Raw genomic sequence first — 19,941 nt, 5'->3', positions numbered from 1 at the left:
CACAAACCATTTTTTTCCAGAAAGAGTTGTGATCCTAGAAGGGCCCCAAACATCGCTATGGATTAAATAAAATGGTTTTGATGTTTGGTAAGGTTTAGGAGAATACGTAGTACGATGACTCTTTGATAAAAAACAATTCTCACAATAAAAAGATGAACAATCCAATCCTTTAAACAAAGAAGGAAATAATTTTTTAAGATAAGGGAAACTAGGATGCCCTAGTCTAAAATGCCATAGCATTATTTGTTCTCTAACAGGGATAGAACGAAAACTACTCAAACCTTGAGCCTTTTTATTACTTGAAATATCATCTTCAAAATAGTAGAGACCATCTATCATCTTAGCACTGCCAATCGTCTTCCCCAAGCTCTGGTCCTGAAATTCACAATAGGATTCAAAAAAGATAACACGACAATTAGAGTCTTTGGACAATTTACTAACTGATAAAAGGTTACAAGCAAGCTTAGGGACATGAAGGACAGACTTAAGATCAATAATTTTTGAAAGTTTCACTAAACCTTTGCCTGCAATAGGAGAATAAGAACCATCAGCTATTCTGATTTTTTTTTCAGAGCCAGAACAGGGTGAATAAGTTTGAAATAAATGAGAACAACTTGTCATATGGTCAGAAGCCCCTGAATCAATGATCCATGGGGTAACACTGGAATTTGAACGACAAGATAAGGCCTTCGGGTTGTTACCTGTTTGAGCAAGAGAAACATTAGGATTACCAGATGAGGAATTGAATTTCAGCAATTTTAGAAGATGATCCATCTGTTCTTTGCTGAAGGGAAGTGCCTCGGCTTCATGAGCTGATGGGGCTCGGTTGAATCTGCCTTCCTGCTTACTTTTTCAATTCGCTGGTTTACCATGAATTTTCCAGCAGGTTTCACGGGTATGGTGAGGCTTGTTGCAGTGGTCACACCAAAGACGGGGCTTTTCATTATGTTTCCTGCCAATATTCGCTTCAGATGCGACCAAGGCAGAGGTCTCAACAGCACCATTTGATAACTTTTTTCCAAGCATGACCAGCCTGCGACTTTCCTCTCTTCGAACCTCGGAGAAGACTTCACCGATTAAAGGCAAGGGTTGTCGTCCAATTATTCTGCCTCTCACTTCATCAAACTCGACATTGAGTCCAATGAGAAACTTGAAGATGCGGTTGTCTTCCACCTTCTTTTTGTAATGGTTGCAATCTTCAGGCGATTTCCACTCATAATCGCTGAACAAATCAAGGTCCTGCCACAAACGTTTCAGAGAGTTGAAATATTTTGTAACACTGTTATCTCCTTGACGGATCTCTCCGAGTTTCAGCGTTAGTTCATAGACTTGCGACTGATTTCCCAGGTCTGAATACATTTGGTTGACATTGTCCCAAAGTTCTTTTGCTGTGTGGTAACACATATAATTAGAACTGATGTCCTCCTCCATAGAATTCACCAACCAGGTCATCACCATCGAATTCTCTGCATCCCAGGTCGAGTAGGATGGATCTTCAGGTTTTGGTTCCTTCTTTTCTCCTGTTAGGTAGCTGATTTTGCCTCTGCCTCGGATATACATCCGCACGGACTGGGACCAGCGAAGGAAGTTTTCACCATTTAGCCGAATTGTGGTAATCTGGACCGAGTGTGTCTGAGAGTTTTGGACTTGGGACTCAAAGGTCTTGGTCTTGGACTCAGGTATGTCATCAGACATGGTGATTAGAGTTGTTTGGAAGAGAAAAAAAAAAAAAAAGGAACAACTAGGGGTTTTTTTTCCAGAAGAATCGGTAAGATGCTCTGATACCAAATAGGCGATTTCAAGATTGAAAGAAAATCTGTATGTTGCCTTCCTTTGAATGGTTTACAATGCTTTAGTTAAATAGGACATACAAGGGGCTAAAAAAAAGGAAACTACAAGCTGACTACAAGCTGTGACAGCAAACTACAGGCTGTAATTACAGGCTGTATACTAACAGAAGCTACAGGCTGTGCACTAATAGAAGCTATAGGTTATACACTAAAATATCCCCTAAAATCTGGTCATTGACTATCTATATTTACACGCCTATCATATCCCCTAAAATATGGTCTTATTAAAATCAAATATCTCTTTTTCAACAATTACCCATTGTTTGAACTTGCTGGGTGTGAACTAATATTGTTTGAATAGTGTGTGCATTTATTTAATTGCACAATACTTCTTTGGAAATTGTTGTCAATGGGATTATCTAATCCTGGCAGCATTAATATTTCTTTTCAAATACCAAATTTAGAAAAAATTTGTGGATGAGTATCAACATTTTCCTGGACATAAAAATTCTTGGTCTGCTTGTAATTTTTCAGATTGTTTTGCAGGTGTTCTCAGATTTGGAGCGTGCTGTCTGTCGAATGGTCCATCGACAGGTTAGTGCTTTTCTGTTCATCCTAGACTCTGTTGCGTTGGAAACTTCAGTTAACCTCTTGAATTCTCTTCTTGTTGCTGGCAAAATCTAGCCTCCTTTTCCTTCAGGTTTTTTCTCTAGTTTAATAATTCTACCAAGTTAGAGCTCTATTTTGTAAATCATTTGTTATGCAAATCATGATGTGATGAAGGCTTCTATTGTCATTGTTAAAATCATCAAAACATGAAAATATGGCCTTCTTTTAAGCGGAAGAATGCAAGATTTATGTAGACAAATCTCAAATAACTGAGATTACTTGTAGTTAAGTGGGCAAAGGGCAGCGATAAGGGAAAGACTTGCATAATGAATTGTTTGTGAAGGCAATTATATGCAATCAAATGCAATAGATACCTGAAAGTAGAAGCACCAAGACAATATTCGGCATAAACTTGCAGGGTCACAGAAATTATCATTATGACATTTAGGTCTCTTTTAAAGGAAAAAGAAATTATGTCTGAATTAGATACTTAGTTTATTTCAAGGCCAATTAGTTTTTACCTGTCATGATTTTATTTTCCATCTATTGCCTAATTTTATTAAGCATATGAAATGAAAATAGTGTAGATGAATGGTTTTACACAAGGAACATGATTTGAGTTGTATTGACATTAGTTTAACTGCAAGTAAGCTTCAGGAGAAATGAGGTGATAGTTTTTGAGTTGCCTAGTTTGGTGAACACAAACATTAATGCCTTTCAAAATTAAATGGAATTATTTATTCTAGTATCTTTTTGTTGTTTGATGTTATTTATGATCTTTAAATTCACTTTATTGTCTTAACTTTTTTATTTTATTTTAAATGGTTTAGGAATAAAGTTGGGTCCTTTTAAGTTATTATGCTCTGTAGATTAGTTTGGATTTGACCTTTCTGTTTTTAATTTTTTCTTTTTGGTACTTTGGGGGAGTTTGTAAAGCCCATAAATAGAGCTTTTAGGGGAAATTGAGGCTACATTTTCTAAGATGGATCGTCTCTTAGTGTCTCACTGTATTATCTTCTGCCTTCACTTGCTACTACTTCTTGTGTCATCAAGAGAATTAAAAGGCTGTTGACTCCATTCTTTCATAAATTACTTTTGTTCTTTTGTGATCTAGAAACTTGAACTCTTCACGCTTTCCCTATTGACATTTTCTTCTTATTCTTTAAGAACACTATATCTCTTATCTTTGATTATTTCTATGTCTTAACTATATATTGTTTAGTCACAGAATAATGTCATTGCCCTTTCTTTCTTCTCCATAGTTGCATACAATAGTGAGTTTTGTTGGATGCATCCCTTTCACAAGTGTGATGTTGTGGCCCGAATTTGGTGCCGGGGTCGCGTTGCAACCGGACGACCCATTGGATGAGTTGTGTGGGCTCAAGTCCACCAAAGCTCTGGGGGTCTTTTTGACCCGTTTATGCTCATGGATTGTGGACCCTAATTAGTACTTTCTTGTAGCCCAATATATAAGGGCGCTTAGGGCTTGGAGTGGGATCATCAAGAGACACTGAAAATCATACACAGAGAGAGTGAGGGGCTGAAACTTGTAATCTCCGATTTTACATATAGTGAAGACTTTCGCCGGATCTCCACCGTGGACGTAGGCTTTGCCGAACCACGTATAAATCTTAGTATTCTTTGTGTGGTGTGTTTATTTTTCTGTTGTGTTTTGTAATTGTTGCTTGATTAACTGCGTTTGTTGTAACGACAGGCATAGGAGGTAGGAGTTCTTCCATAGATTTAGTGACCATCTTGTACTGGTACAAATTTGAGGAACAACATCCAAAAGGATTTTTCCACCTATAGACCCCTCAAATTAAATTTGATGGATCCACTATTGGGAGTCTAAAGGCTCATTGGAGTCCTTGAAATTTTAGGGATTTTTGTTTTATTATTGTTTTAATATTCACTGAGTAGGTAGAGGGGGGTGATGCCACCAAAAAGGTAGATCCCTGGTCCTTGAGGGTCTTAAAGGAGCCAGGAGTACAATGTATTCGGGAGCTATATTCACTCATTAGAACATTATATATTTTGGTTGTACACTTTTGTCATTTTACATGGAGAGGTTTTTGTTATTTGTAATGAAGATTTTGGTTTCAATGGGCAGAGAAGGTTCGAGTCCCCGTGGGCACAAATGGGTGTGAGTTTCTTGCCAATGAAAAAAAGAAAAGAAAAGAAAAGAGAGTCATGTTTCTATATCCTCTAGTCTACCTTCTTCACAGATAGATTTTTCATCGAAGCCGTAGCTAGATTTTCTCCTTACAGTTATTGCTTATTTAAAATCATGTTACCTGTCTGTATGTGTATTGCTTTGTTAAGAAATAGTCCTTAATTATGTGCAGGTTGCCACCATTGCATGGTTTGAAACTGATTCTGTTTGTGGTAGTCACTCTGTTGCAATTCCTGTAGTTCTTGTATTACCGTATCTTTTCCGTCTCTTCCAATGCCTTCGACAATACAAAGATACCAGGGAAAAGACTAACCTATTGAATGGTAATTTCTCTTCCTTCCTTCCATTTTTATCTAGTTATTGACAGCTTGGTATTTGATAATTCAATAGTTGGGTTCAATGAACTCTTGAACATAATGGGATATTACTGTGGCCATCAATTTGCAATATCTGTTTTAAATTTTGATTAAGAAGATGAGAGGATTAACCAATTAGGAGTCTATTTTCACCACAAGAATGGTGCCAATTAACTTTAGTAGCCTTGTAGGCAATAAAGATCCATTTGCTGCCATAGTTTTTTATTTTTATTTTATCAAACTGTGATATTTGTGCTGTTCCTCCTTGCCATATTACCAGAAAAGCTACTTCTCTTTGTAATTTTAGTTTTGAATGTATGTGATTCTCTCAATTACTTTATTTAAAGTTTTTTTCGGACTACACTTTGAAGGGAATTAAAAAAACGCAAATTAATCACTATTGTTTTTTTGAAGAAAATGTTCATTCTTGCTCTGATGGGGGCATTTGGGAGACTAATAAAAAGTTTCTTGGAACAGACTTCAACACCTCCTAATCTTAGCAGTAAAAGCTAAAAACTAATAATAATAATAATAATAATAATAATAATTTTTAATCTTTACTCACAGAGTTGGACTATTTCGGAGTCGATCACACAGCTGAAGTGAATAAAAAAAATTCTGGCTACCTTGTATCCAGCAGAGACACTTTGTATTTGAGGGGTGGTTCTTATTCTCTCTCTTTTTCTGTTTGGTTTGAAGATTCCGGTCTTGGTGCCACCTACAGAAAGTTGTATTAGTATGATTGTTGTTTCCATCAGATGCAGTTCAAACATACTTGTTTATGAGTCTGATGTGCACTAGAAATTTTGTGTGTTAAATTTATCTGGCTTTATGAGCATGTGCTGAAAAGATTTTTGACATGTCATGAACTAATTTTTTTACAAGGTATCATAGGATGGATAGAGAACATAAATGGATTCAAATATGAGGTTGACCAGAGAATGTATTTGCGCATGGACATTATTGTATTCCTTATGTACCTGTCCCTGTCCTCTTCTTATTTTTATGGAGTGTGAAGATGTGCTCGTGTCTGTGGGTGTCTCGTGGAAGATGACACTAGTTACCCTATTATGTGCATACGGATTTTGCCATTCTAATACTGTTTTCAGCTTAGTATACAACTTTTAAAATTAGTTATAACTTCTTGTTTAACATGGATAGCGACATGGATTTACGAATCTGACGTGGTTGTTAGACTTAGTGGTGTTCTGCTGGTATTTTCAATGTCAAAGACCTAATCGAGTTAAAGTTGGTGATTGAGGCTTCCTAGGATTCTAAATTCTATATAAAAGAAACGTCGAGTTTTTCACATATGCATGCACTCTTCTTGTGAATAAATTACAATCTATTGAAATGTATTTAATTAATCTTGATTTTCCAACTGTGCAACTGTCAGTGGTTACAATTTGTCTAACTTGGCATCTAAAGAAAAAAGCCTGAAAGTGTTCGAGTGGTTTCTCTAGTGTCACATCCACATGGCTGGTGATGTGTTGGTATTGTAGTGAAATCCCTGCAACCTTTAGACGTAGCCCCGAATTTTGGGTGAACCAAGAAAAATCTGTGTTCTTGTTGTGTGTGTGTGTGATCTCTTTCTTGTGTTCTCTGTTTAATTTCGCAACACCAACTCCACCAAAAAATAGAATTAAAAATAGATGTAGTGCTGCTACATGAGTATCCTGGGGAAGATTAGAAAGAGAAGTGGATCTTGTCTTTGAAAAACATTTGCCAAATTGTTACAAATGGTCACTGAGCAATGGGCAGTGTTATTGAAAGTTCAGATTATATCACATTATGCTTCTATCTAAAGGTAATCTGGTGAAAGTTGTAGCAACGGTCATATAGAAGTAGAAATACCCTCCTCTGTGAGGCTGTTGCCATTGATCTGGTGTGCACTGAATATTCCTTTCTTCATTGCATGACCTTACTCATAGGTTGCTGAATGGTCTCTTTTGTCATAATCTGGAGGTTGTCAACTTTGTATCTTATTAATCTGGTTATCAGGTCTTCATAATTGTCGTGTTAGTTTCCTTAGCATTCTTTCAAAAAAAAATCTTCCCTTACTAAATTCATCTTTTAGAGATGAATTTTATGTCATTAATTTTGCCAGGCAGTGAATGTTAATTGACTGCTACATCTACATGTTTTCCATGAACTTTCCATTGATTATGTAATATTCCTTATATAATTTTTTTTCCCACGGAAGGTTTTCTTTGCCCTTTTGACTCTCTACTATTTTAACATTATTTACTTATGGTTTCAGCTTTAAAATATTCAACAGCAGTACCAGTGATTTTTCTTTCAGCTCCTAAATATCATGTCTTCCCTGATAGGTGGACAGACATTTATAGGCCTTTGTGGCTTCTTTCAAGTGTTTTGAACTCTTTGTACTCGTTCTACTGGGATGTCACCCAAGATTGGGACTTGAGGTACGTGGGATGTCCTTTTTTCCATTTTAAAATGTGACATTAATCTGAATTTTATTAAGTTGATGCTTATTCAATTACTTCTAAAAAACTACCTGTTACAACTTACCTGTAATTTTCTTCTGTCCTGACAGTGTCTTTACTCGGATTTTCAAGTTTAGCAAACCACTTCTCTTCTCGCACATGTTATATGGACGGAAATGGGTAAGGATGTACCTGTTGTACATTACATTCGTCTTTTTGACCGGATTGGGCATTCTGGTTCCTTCACCAAGTTGATTCAATCTTTGAACTGAAAGCATCGACTTGGCTGCTGCAAACTGGTATGGATGGACAGACAACCTAAGCTGCCCTGATTAGCTGTTGGCCTGTGTTGTCTCTCCGCCTTCACCATTAAAATATTGTTTAGGATGCAAATAAAAGTTACCATGGAAAGTATCCCGAAAGTTAATTAATTATCTGTACTTGGGTTTATGCAGGTTTATTTTTGGGTAATTGGAAGCAATCTGATCTTGCGATGCACATGGACTTACAAGCTGTCTGCCCATCTCCGCCATAATTACCTTATTGTGTTCACAATAACGGCCTTGGAGATGCTCCGTCGCTTCCAATGGGTTTTCTTCCGTGTAGAAAATGAGTGGAACAAAATGAACTCCAAATCAAACATTCAGCTCTCCACGAGTGACCTCTCAAGTGAAGAAGACAATTTGCTCAGCTCCAATGGTCATGGCGTATAGACCTCTAAACAGTATCATTCATTGTGAATAGGGGCATCCTTTGAAGTTTTGGCGTATAGATATAGACCTCTAAACAGTATCATTCATTGTGAATAGGGGCATCATTTGAAGTTTTGGTGTATAGATATAGACCTCTAAACAGTATCATTCATTGTGAATAGGGGCATCATTTGAAGTTTTTAATCAATGTTCTCCACATATTGGTCAATGGGGTTTACGCATTCCCTTTTTTTAATCTTTGATTCAATTTGTCACATTACAATTTCTCCTTGTTTATAAAAGAATATGTTGAATGATGACTACAATATTAATGGATGGATATATAATCGCTACATTTACATTTTGCTATGCATGGGGCTGCAATGAAATTGTCAGATGGATCTTCGAATAGGAGGGCTGGAGACAATACTTGATTTGTTCATCTTTTTAGTATCCTTGGCTCTTTCCATGTAAAGAAGAAAACATATATTTTATTATATTTTTACTCTAAAAAACAACGCAACGAACAACTTTATTATTATTATTATTATTTTTACAAGGCAAGAAAACAAACGGCACTTAGCAGGAGAGGTCTTTCCTTGGAACCGGTTTGTCCTGTGCAGGAGAGGTCTTTCCTTGGATCCGGTTTGTCCATGTGGTGGAGAAAAAGGAGGTCTTTCCTTGGATCCGGTTTGTCCATGTGGTAAAGAAAAAGAATCGGTGGAGCATCTCATGTTCCGTTGTACTTACACTCTTCAAGTATGGAAGTTGTCCCCTCTTCGATTTGATTTTGTCTCCTTGTCCGTTTCATCGTTTGCAACACGGAGTTCTTTGGAGCATGGCACTGTAGGTGGGACTGCTAGATTGGAGCTGAGAAGCTTTCTGTGCATGGGCCATCAAGAAATCGAGTGGTTTTTGATGGAAAATGCTCAAGCCCGCAATATGTATTTCAGAAGGCAGTGGCTGATTATTTGGTGTATATGGATGCTAATGTTAATAATCCAAAGATTGTTGATGTAGCTCCAATGGATGGTGTGGTTTCAGAAAATGGTGTAAGGATTCCTCTTCCAACAAAAATGGTAAAATGTAATGTTGACGCCTCTTTTTTGGCTTCCAAAGGTTTGGCAGGAGGTGGCTTCCAAAGGTTTGGCAGGAGGCAGAGTCATTTTAGAAACTACGATGTGTCCATTTTAAAGTTGGTGATTCTTAAGTTGTTCCCCGCGGCAACACCCCGGTGATTCTTAAGCAATTCCCCGCGGCAACACCACTTATGGCGGAGGCTTGGATGTTGCAGGCTGCAGTGGCGTGGGCTCAACAATTCAATTTTCGCAAATTATGATTTGAAAGAGACTCTCGTGATTCAATTTTCACAGATTATGGTTCAAAAGTGACTCTCGTGTTGTGTGTAACGCGGTTAATGATAGGCAGACTTGTCCTTCTGATATTTCATACGTTAGAAGGGAAGGGAAAGGAATCGTATGGCTCTTGAAGCAGCTAAGCTTTCAACGTCTCTACGGATCAAGTTATTCAAGAACTTCGGTGCATTTGCTTCAGTTGGCAGCTTTTGGAATGCCCTCTGTTTTCTCTATAGTTTGTTGTGTTGTGCTGTGAACAACTTTCTTATGTCAGGGTTATCTAAATGCATTTCAACCTTTGTTTTCCCATGGAGGGGAATGCAATTTTTTTTTCAAGGGAATCAAACACATTTGAAGAAGAGTCAAAAAGAAGAAGAAGAAGAAGAGAGAGAGAGAGAGAATTAGATAGATTTTTAAGAGGTAATAATTTTAGGGGGCATTTTATAAAATTTTAGAAAATATGGTAAATAAAAATTCAGGATATGAACAAGAGAGTTGATTAGAACCCAGCTTGAAAATGAAAACTGAAAGACTTCACTGGAACATTCTAGATTGAAATTGAATGCCTTGAAGCAACCCACTGAAAATGCAACGAACAGAGTATAAATTTTTTTGACTCAGACTGGTGTCGATAAACCCATCACTTTCATCATGCAAGAATACTTTGATGGTGCAACACCACCAAACTTTGTGCACAGATCGACCACAGCTGGGGCATGCCCATAAAAATCCCGCCCTACATTTACAAGAACCAAAGGATCCTGAGGCCGTCTGCGCCACACAACCTTCGGAGGCACCAAATCACCTTTGCCTTCTTCCAGAAGTGGCCGCCTCGACAACTCTCGTACTTAAACACCCCACAAAGCCGGGCTTTGTGCCCAGATGGCCCCACATGAACTTCAGAACAATATTTACAAACCTTTGCTGGATAAGCCAACAATAACTTTGCACCCCAGATCTAAGTGTCTCCCATGCCCTCAAAGTTCCGTTTGCTGTCAACCTCAGGTGACAGAGACTCAGCACCAGTAACATCACCCACAATATTATCTGAATTCTAACTACTAGAGCATAGACTTTCAGCATACTGATTAGCCCCTGCCTGCCAGCAAAGCTCAACTACAGCAGGAACATGGTCAAAATCAAATCTTTGGTTGTGTTTGATTACTCCTTGGAACATGTTATCCGGGTGAAATGTTTCTACAGGTACGAGCACATCATTCAACCTACCACTCATCCATTCATGAATGTGGTTCTTGGCACAATGCTTGTAACCGCCGCATGTCTTAATTAAATGGCCTTCCTCACCAATATATACTTCTGGACAAAATCTGCAAAGAAACAATGCCAAGTAAAATTAAATTTTCTTCCTACAAACTATTAATACATTCTTCTTTTTATGAAAAATTAGTATTTGAAGAAGACATAAAAAAGAACTATGTGACATTTTGAAGGAACCAAGTTGATTCAAGTGAAACTGAACTGAGATCAAACTCGCTAATGTTACTTGAACTTTATCATATGACAGACTTGTGTTTAGTGTATGAGGTCACCCAAAAGTATTAAAAATGATTCCATTACCAACGTTGGCCCTGCCTTATGCAGGATAATGGGAAAGGAAGACTGGAAACAAACCTAAACTTAAATAGTAGTAATTTTTTCCAGTTTGAACCAAGACTGCACCAGAAAATGTCCCTAAAAATCTCCTAGAAGTATAATAAAACGAAATTTCAATTTTTATGGCATTTTCCAATATAGAATTGGATGCAAATTAGATGGTGAGTTTCTTTGAAGATGGTTCGTTCTTACTCTGGAGCTGGTTATAAAAGATGTTATCAATATTTTAAGGGAAAAAAAACATAAATAATATTTATTATAATGATTTATTATATCTAATTGTGTATACTTAACGTGGCCAAAACCGTTACTAAATGAAAATCTATATAAATGGAATTCTACCATGTATTGAGACAGCGTAATGAGATACGTGTATCTCTTGTGTATCTATTGAGTCTTTTTTCTCAAAATTCACTTTTCATCTTATACATATATATTCTCTACTATATGTGTTTGAGCAACAAGACGTGACTTGGTCACATCGTTTTCCTTTGTGTCTGGAAGGGACACCACCAGGTAGCTCTTGGGTTGTATCTTGGAGCCAATTCAATCCTATTATATACCATGTCCTCTCTTAAGTTCAAAATTTTCAAGTCATCTTTAATTACTTCATCCCATGTGAGTTCTAGTCAGCTTCTTTGTCACTCACCTTCTGCACAAATCACTCTTCTTTTTATAGGTGCATCATCGGGCCCACATTGAATATGACCATACAACGTAAGTCTACTTTCCCTAAATTTATCATTCATTGGCGCTATATTTAGTGTTCCCTTTACACGTGACATGGTTACTTCGTCTTCCTTTAGACGTGTCTAGAGGGGAAACTCCTGCAAACTCCTAGGTTTGTATCTTGGAGCTAATACTACCGCCAATAGCCACACGTGGGGGGAAGTACCAACTTTACGCAATGTATAGCATGCCTCTCAATCTCAAAGACCACTTACTTTTATTAAATCTACTTTATTTCTATGCATATTACTCATATTGTTTACTGTGTTCAAGTTCAAGTTTACTTGAATCAATATCAATTTTGATATTTAAAAGTAGGGTATAAAATGGTCTATGTAATTATTTCTTTCATCTCCTATTGTATGTTCATTCTTATTCTTAAGTTCTAGTCTTGTCATTATGTTAAATGATAAATTCTCTATGTATTGTGTTCTATATTGTGCAATAAAATATAAAAAATTCCCCAGCAAAAGATTCTGCTGCTGCTAGTCTTTTCATCCTCAAACCTCAATTTTGAAGGTATACAATCCATACAGACAACATAATGCTAGACAGTTCAAAAAAGTTGAATTAAGTTAAAGTTGTAATAAAATTTATTTGAATATATACAACACAAGAACATGCACAAAACCTTTTACATACTAAATTATATATAAGAAGTAATTTCCGAGTTCTGCTAAACTGCTGTAACAAATACTAGCAGCAAATTCATGTTTGTTAGAACCTAATAGTAATCACTCATATGAAAAGAATTTAGGAGATAAACAACGTGTGTGAGTGTGATAGATTTTCGAATAGTAACAATATGAAACAAGATTTCCCTGAAAGAATGATAATGTGGCGAATAATAGAGTTTACAATAATAATTCTCCAAAGGATTAAAATTAGTTATGGGAACTATAATTATTATTAATTTTGCAAATAATCTATAGTAGTTAGTGATTTGAAGTTTGAGGCATGTAAAAATTAATTATCAATAATATGAAGATCACGCCCAGGCAAAAACTTTAGCATGATGAAATATATACCCATATTTTGTATTGATTATCCCCGATACAGGACACCAAGTACCAACTAGATGTGTGAGAATATAAAACATGGGTATGAATGTGTGTGTGTGCAGATATATAAATAGAGAGAGGCAATACCTGCAGGCACAGATTGGGAACCATGGCTTTTACCGGATAGTCCTTGGCCCTATCCTCAATCCTCTTCAGAATCATCGGACGGAGGTCCTTCAAATCGAACCACCTTCGAATCCCAACTGTAGGATCGAGAACACCCCATCAGTCCTCTAATCAAGAAGTTTTGCCAGTCTCTGTTCTTCCTTAGAGCCATTCTGAACTGTATCTATGGTTGAGGACCCAATCGAATGATTACCCACAAATTCTAGGGCTATAAATCAAATCTTAGAGGCACAACACAACTATTACAGTTCTTTGTTTGGGTTGATGGAATGGTAGAGTGACAATAAGGGGTGGCAAAATGGGTCACCATTTTTAATCGAAGGTAAAGATTGGTTTGGGTAATTTTTAACTGATTAGTTTAATGAGCTAAATATAATTATCAATTTATATTTTATTCATTATATAATAAATATATATATTTTATATTACATTTAATTTATTTCTTTTTTTAAAATTCACTCACTCATAACCTTCAATTCATTTCTTTCTCTAAAATTTTTTCATTCACAATCTTTTCCGTTTAAATTTATCTTTCAATTCCCTCTTTTTAGAAATTTCTTTTAAAAAAAATAATTAATTAAAAAATAATTAAAAATTTAAAAATAATTTTAAAAAATAAAAAATATTTTAAAAATAAAAATAAATAAAATTAAAAAGAAAATTAAAACTTTATCGAAAAAAATTTTAAATTAAAAAAAAAAAAAAACACACACACCCCCCACAACCACCACCACCACCAAAAACCTTTCGCTGCCTTCGCGGTCTTTCTATTCAATCGTTGTTCGGTGATCGATGGTGCCAATAGTGTTTTGGCCTCTGTTATTATTTTCAAATTCATTGGAAGACACTGCGAAAAAGAGAGTATGTTTTCGTGAAGGGAAAAAATGGTGCCCTAGGTTTTCTGTTCTTCGTTGATGTTACTATTAATTGTTGAAATTCGACATTTGTCGTAGCCATTTGAAATGTATAGAACAGACAATTGTTGCATAAATGCAGTAAAACATTTTCTGAACTATTTTATTTCCATATATGTATATACACACACCCATATGTATAATCACAGAGTGTAACACAAAGCAATTATCAAACTCAGCCCGCTTTAAATGTGAATTCCTATTTGTGATTGCCTTTCTCTGTCCTGCCCAACTTCTTCGCCGGTTCAATCTCCGGCTACTCCATCGCCGACAGCCTTTTCCCCGGCATCGACTCCGGCATCCGGTGGGCATGCTCCGGTTACGGCTCCGGCGATTCCTCCACCGTCGGCTAAAACCCGAGTGAGCGCTCCGGCAACATCTCCGTCGGCAATAACTCCCGCGATGACTCCAGCGATGGCGGAGGTTCCGGCTAACACTCCAACCCCAACTGCGGCGAGCGTTCTGGCTAGTTCTGCAACACCAACAGAGACACCAGAAATGTTCCCATCAATTTAAATAAAAAAAATTTAAAAATTTAAAATAATAATTAATGAATCGATGACGGGTCATAGAGTGTTAACCATGTCTATTTTCAACCTATTCTAAATAAGTTGAATATGAATCTTGACCCGTTAACCCGTTCATTTTTAACCCAACTCAAACTCTGCCCAACTCGTCCATTTGCCACCCCGAGTGACAATTCAGGTGTTGATACTTGATTGGGAGAGAACTGGAAAGGCAAAATGAGGAAAGAGTAGAGTAAAAATTCAGGTGAATTTTCATAATATTTCATATCATAAATGCAATAAAACTCCCATCAACTATTAGTCAATTTACAATAAACCCCCTTAACTACAAAATTTGCAATAAATTTCCTAAACTATACATTTTTGTTGATCGACTACCTGAAAGCTCGATTCAGCTTTGACTTGTTGACCACTACTCAGGTCCGATTGTCTCTCTCAACCTTTCCTCTCTCTCATAATCGTCGGAGAATTATCGTCTACGAGGGAGTTTTTGGTGGTGATGCTTATAAGGATGTGGCAGCTATTGTGGGGGTGAGAATGGCGACGATGGTTAATTTACCGAAATATAGCGCTATTGCTGGCGGTTGTGGAGCGGCAATGGTGGTTGTGGTGGATTTTGTTGTCTAGATGTGATGGCGACGCCGATTTAGCTGTGTACAAAGGCGGAGGGAGGGGTAATTTATTAGTATATACAAAAATAAATAAATAAATAATAATAATAATAATAACCCCCCCTCCCCCCACAACATTAGGGCATCGATCAGTTTGCCTTCTTTTTTTGAGCTAAGAAGAGCGGGAGCTGCGAGAGAAGTTGGAGAAAAAACAAAGGGAGAAGAAAGAGAAGGGCAGGCCAGTAGGCGACTCACTGAAGCTGCTCACTTGCTCAGTCTTCTCAGAGATATCGAAGGATCGAGGCTGCCGAAGCTCAACTGAAGGTCTTACCTATCTTTTGCCTACTTTTTAAAAGTTGTCTGATAATTATATAATTATATTATTACTCCAAATATTTTACATTTGTGTCGTTGATTTTTATGTCAAGTTGGTGATTCATCAATCTAATCCGATTAACTATGCTTATTTGTTTGAATTGTTTCCATCTGAGTCATCTGAACATGTCATCATATCCAAAACCCCCAGGGCCCCATGATCCAATCTCTTAGTTTAAGATCGTTGATTTTTTGCATTTGTTATAATGCTAATTTACGACTCAAAAGTTATTATGATAGGCTTGATAGCTAGCAATGGATAAAGATTGAATAATCGGAACATGTAGAAGAAAGTGCGTAATTAATTAGACAATTATTGTTTAGACACTTTACAGGCGCACAATTTATTTTTTAAACACTTCACAGGTGTACTATTTTTTTTTTAGACACTTCACAGACCAAGAGAGGATTATGTTGACATACCAATTGCAACATTATGAGGTTGAAATGCCTGTTCATTCACATTTGAAAAATATGTCAACGATTTATGAACTATGTAGATGATTAGTGAAAACAAAGAAGTCAAAAATCTACTTTTTGATTGATAGGTTGATTCGTCTTATCTTGACTCTTCCCGTTTCCACGGCAACTACAGAAAGGGCATTTTCAACTATGAAACTTGTCAAAACACAACTGTGCAACAGGATGGAGGATGAGTTTCTTGCAGATTACTTGAGTGTCAGTATTGAAAAAGAAATTGCTTAGACTTTTAGTATAGATTCAATTATAGATGATTTTTCTTCTCTAAAAGATCGTCGAGCTCAACTTTTGTAGTAGTTGTTTGGTCTTTCAAGTTTCTTTTTGTATTTATCTATGTCATATTTGACTAGATATAGGCCAATTATTGTTTTGTAAACAAATTGGATTGATATATTTTTGTATGCATTTAATCGATCATGAAGTACTTTTGACTTAAAATATTTTATATTTTATTAGTAAAACTGTTAATACTACGGCCCCCCTTGCATTGAATCTTGGCTCCGCCCCTGGCTGTGTAGATGTGGTGGCGACGCCGATTTGGCTGTGGTGGTTCTGTTGTGTAGTTGTTGTGGTCATTTGCCTTAATGATCTGCAATGGCTGCCAAGGTGACGGTATGAGACAGTGGTTGCGGGTGAGGATGGCGGTGGTGACGGCACAGGTTGTGGTGATGGTTAATTCGCCGGAATATGGTATTGTTGTTGGTGGTTGGGGAGCGAAACGGTGGTGGTGATGCAATTTGGCTGCTGATGGGTTTTGTTGCATAGATCTGCAGCGACAGTGGCCTTCGGCAACGACTTGCAACGGTCGATTGTGTCTATAAAGGTGGAGAGATGGAGATAAGAATATATATTTATAACCATCTATTTTAATTAAGACATTCATATTTAATTCTACTTTATTAATTTAATTTGAATTAAACATTTTTTATTTTTTTCATATGATTAAGTCATGATTTTTATTTTTATCTTTATTTTTTAAAATGTTATAATCAGATGTTATTGAAGAAATGAGAGTGGAGAAGAAATGAGAGTGAAAAAATTAAAAGTTATTTGTGGAATGTTATTCATGTTTAAGTCTACTTTATTAACTTAACTTGAATTAAGTCATTTATATTTTTAATTTTTTCACATAATCAAGTCGTGATTTTCTTTCTTTCCTTTCTCTCTCTTTTTAAAGTAATATAATCAAGTTTTATTGAAGAAAGTAACACTACTGACTATTATACTCATTTTAAAACTCAAATGAAGATGGCTATGTTTTTATCTTTTTTATTATTTTTATTTTTTATTATTTTATTTTATATTGACAAGAAATATACACTCACACAACACTTTTTGCCATTGGGCTACATTGCATTTGGTTTTTTAAAAAACATATTTATAAGATGCTAATATCAAGTTTTGAAAACTTTACGGTGAGTAAAATTTTGTACCATCTTTTGAACTTTTTGGTTAAGTGCGCATGCATGTTGCTGGTACAAATGGTTATCAGTTCGAGTTTTCATAGGATCATTGGAGGTTTACTCGGTCGATAACTTTAGGATCTCGTAAAATTAGTCGATTTGCATGCAAATTGGCTTGGACATCCATGATTATCAAAAAATAAATAGATAAAGTAGTTCAAAATATCCGATCTCATTTTCTTATAAAAGAAAATTAATAGTACTATATCATCACACATAATGTTGCATCTCATATATGAAAAAACTATAATTGTAATTTAAGACGGAAGAATATAATATTTATATATTTCTCTTATAATTAAATTTTAGTAGAAAATAAAAATTAATTAAGTTTCGAACCATCTTGTTTAATGATAAAAATAAGAACTTTGTAGCCATTTGATCAAAGTAGAGTGTGTATATCTGTGTGTTTTTCGTCAATAAAAAAATAAATAAATAAATAAAGTTATTTAATAAAGTGATGTTATGTATGTGTGTGTCTTGTGTGGGGTCCACATGAGTGGAAAAAATTGTGGCATATTGATAATGGCAGCAAGCTTGTCTGAGAAACTGCTTGTTGCCCACGATTTTGTTTGCCTATAAATAAGCATTATGTGTATGTAATGTGGTGTGTGAAAAAACCAAAGCTGTAAAGTTTTCTCTCTCTGTTCGTCCTCTCTCTATCTTCCTTCTCTCTCTCACTCTAAAACTTTGTCCTAATTTCTCTTATACTATTACTCTCTCTCTATATATATATACACATATATTTATTATACGTTATTAGCACAAGTTCCATCCATCTCAGATTTGAAGGAAAAGCTTTCTCTCCCTCTTTCTATCCCAACTATTTATCTATTTTGTGATATTAGTTTTGATCGATTGTTGGGTTGGTTTGCTTTATTAAAGAAAATAGTATTTCTGATTCCAAAGGGTAAGAAAATTGTAATTATAGATTATTATTCATAAAATAAATTTGTTCACTTAAATAATATATGTGCTTACACTATGGTCAGTTCTACCATCTTTATTATTTACTGATCCACTAATTATGGTCGGTCTTACCACCTTGATTATTTAATGTTTTATGGCTGGTTTTACCGCCTTTATTGTTTCATAATTTATTTACTATGGCTGGATTTACCATCTTTGTTATTTAAATAATTTATATTATGTTATTATTTCATTCAATGCCATTTTATTTATATACTATGCTAAATTATATTTTTATATTGTTGTCACATCTAGTTATTATGAAAATGTCAAATCTGACAAAGCTGGAATTCGTGGCTCTGGATATTTCTGGCAAAAATTATTTATCATGGATTCTGGATGCTCAGATCCATTTGGATGCCATGGGCCTTGGAGACACAATTAAAGAAAACAGTGATGCATCATTGCAAGATAAAACAAATGCCATGATTTTCCTTCGGCGCCATATTAGTGAGGACTCACTGAAAGAGATTCATTTTGTTTGTGGAATAATTTGAAAGAAAGATATGATCATCAAAAAACAGTCATCCTCCCAAAGGCCAGGGCTGATTGGCTGCAACTGAGGTTGCAAGATTTTAAAACTGTGGCTGAATATAACTCTGCTCTATTGAAAATCAGCTCTACATTGAAATTATGTGGTGATACTGTTACTGATGAACTTTTGCTAGAAAAAACATTCACCATATTTCACGCCTCGAATGTACTCTTGCAACAACAATATCGAGAGCGTAGATTTAAAAAATATTCAGAGCTGATATCATGTTTGCTTGTGGCAGAGCAAAATAATGAACTTTTATTGAGAAACCACCAGTCCCGTCCAACTGGATCGACACCGATCCCTGAAACATATGTTGCCTCATCCCGTGGTCGTGGACGCGGACGTGGACGTAGTTATGGTGGTAGAAATTAATATGGTCGTGGTAAAAATAACTACCACAATAATGAATATGGTCGTAGTAGAAATCATTCTTATTATCGTGAAGGATATCAATTCTCACATTTTCGCAATCAGAGATCCACACCATATCCTCAAAGGAGAGATTATCATGAAATGAAACAGGGAAAAGGGAAGGATGTGGCTCAACCTTCCAAGGCACATGATAATACTTGTTATTGGTGTGGCATGACAGGGCACTAGCAAAATATTTGTTGTACACCTAAGCATCTGACTGAACTTTACCAAGCCTCAATGAAAGAAAAGGGAAAACAAAAGAAAATGAATTTCCTTGATCATGATGAGTCAGTTGACATCACAAATCTAGAAATGAATTTCATTAATAATAATGAGCCAGTTAACATCACAAATTTGGATGTATCAGATTTCTTTGAGGATCGTGATGAAAAGATAGACTTTCTGATTGGTGATGGAAATGTCCACACCAATTAATCTTATTTTCTTTTCATATTCTGTCTACTATGTTTTTATTTTCCTTGTATTTTTCTTGTATTAAAGTTTTTATTATCTAGTTTGTATTAAAGTTTATTTTGTTATAAAAGTTTCTTTTCTGATAAAGAAATTTGCATGAATAAGAATGGATTTGACTAGTTCCAATATAAATGGAAAAGACATATGTCTTGCAGATAGTGGAACAACACATACAATCCTTCGAGATCAAAAATATTTTTCCCAATTAATTATGTCAGACGCTA

General features: G+C 35.8%; 2 pseudogenes; one reads left to right on the top strand and one right to left on the bottom strand.

The window, feature by feature from the left end:
- Positions 1–8,399, top strand: part of LOC132309859 (uncharacterized) — a 37,441-nt pseudogene extending 29,042 nt beyond the window's left edge.
- Positions 8,400–9,850: 1,451 nt separating this feature from the next.
- LOC132309858 (APO protein 4, mitochondrial-like) lies at positions 9,851–11,785 on the bottom strand (annotated as a pseudogene).
- Between the last annotated feature and the right edge of the window lie 8,156 nt (positions 11,786–19,941).

Source organism: Cornus florida, unplaced genomic scaffold (genome assembly GCF_030987335.1).
Source record: "Cornus florida cultivar Cherokee Brave unplaced genomic scaffold, ASM3098733v1 CherokeeBrave_3.0.0_Hap2_Chr05, whole genome shotgun sequence".
NCBI lineage: Eukaryota > Viridiplantae > Streptophyta > Magnoliopsida > Cornales > Cornaceae > Cornus > Cornus florida.
The sequence above is the reverse complement of the archived record's forward strand: the minus strand, read 5'-3'. Positions and strand labels throughout refer to the sequence as shown.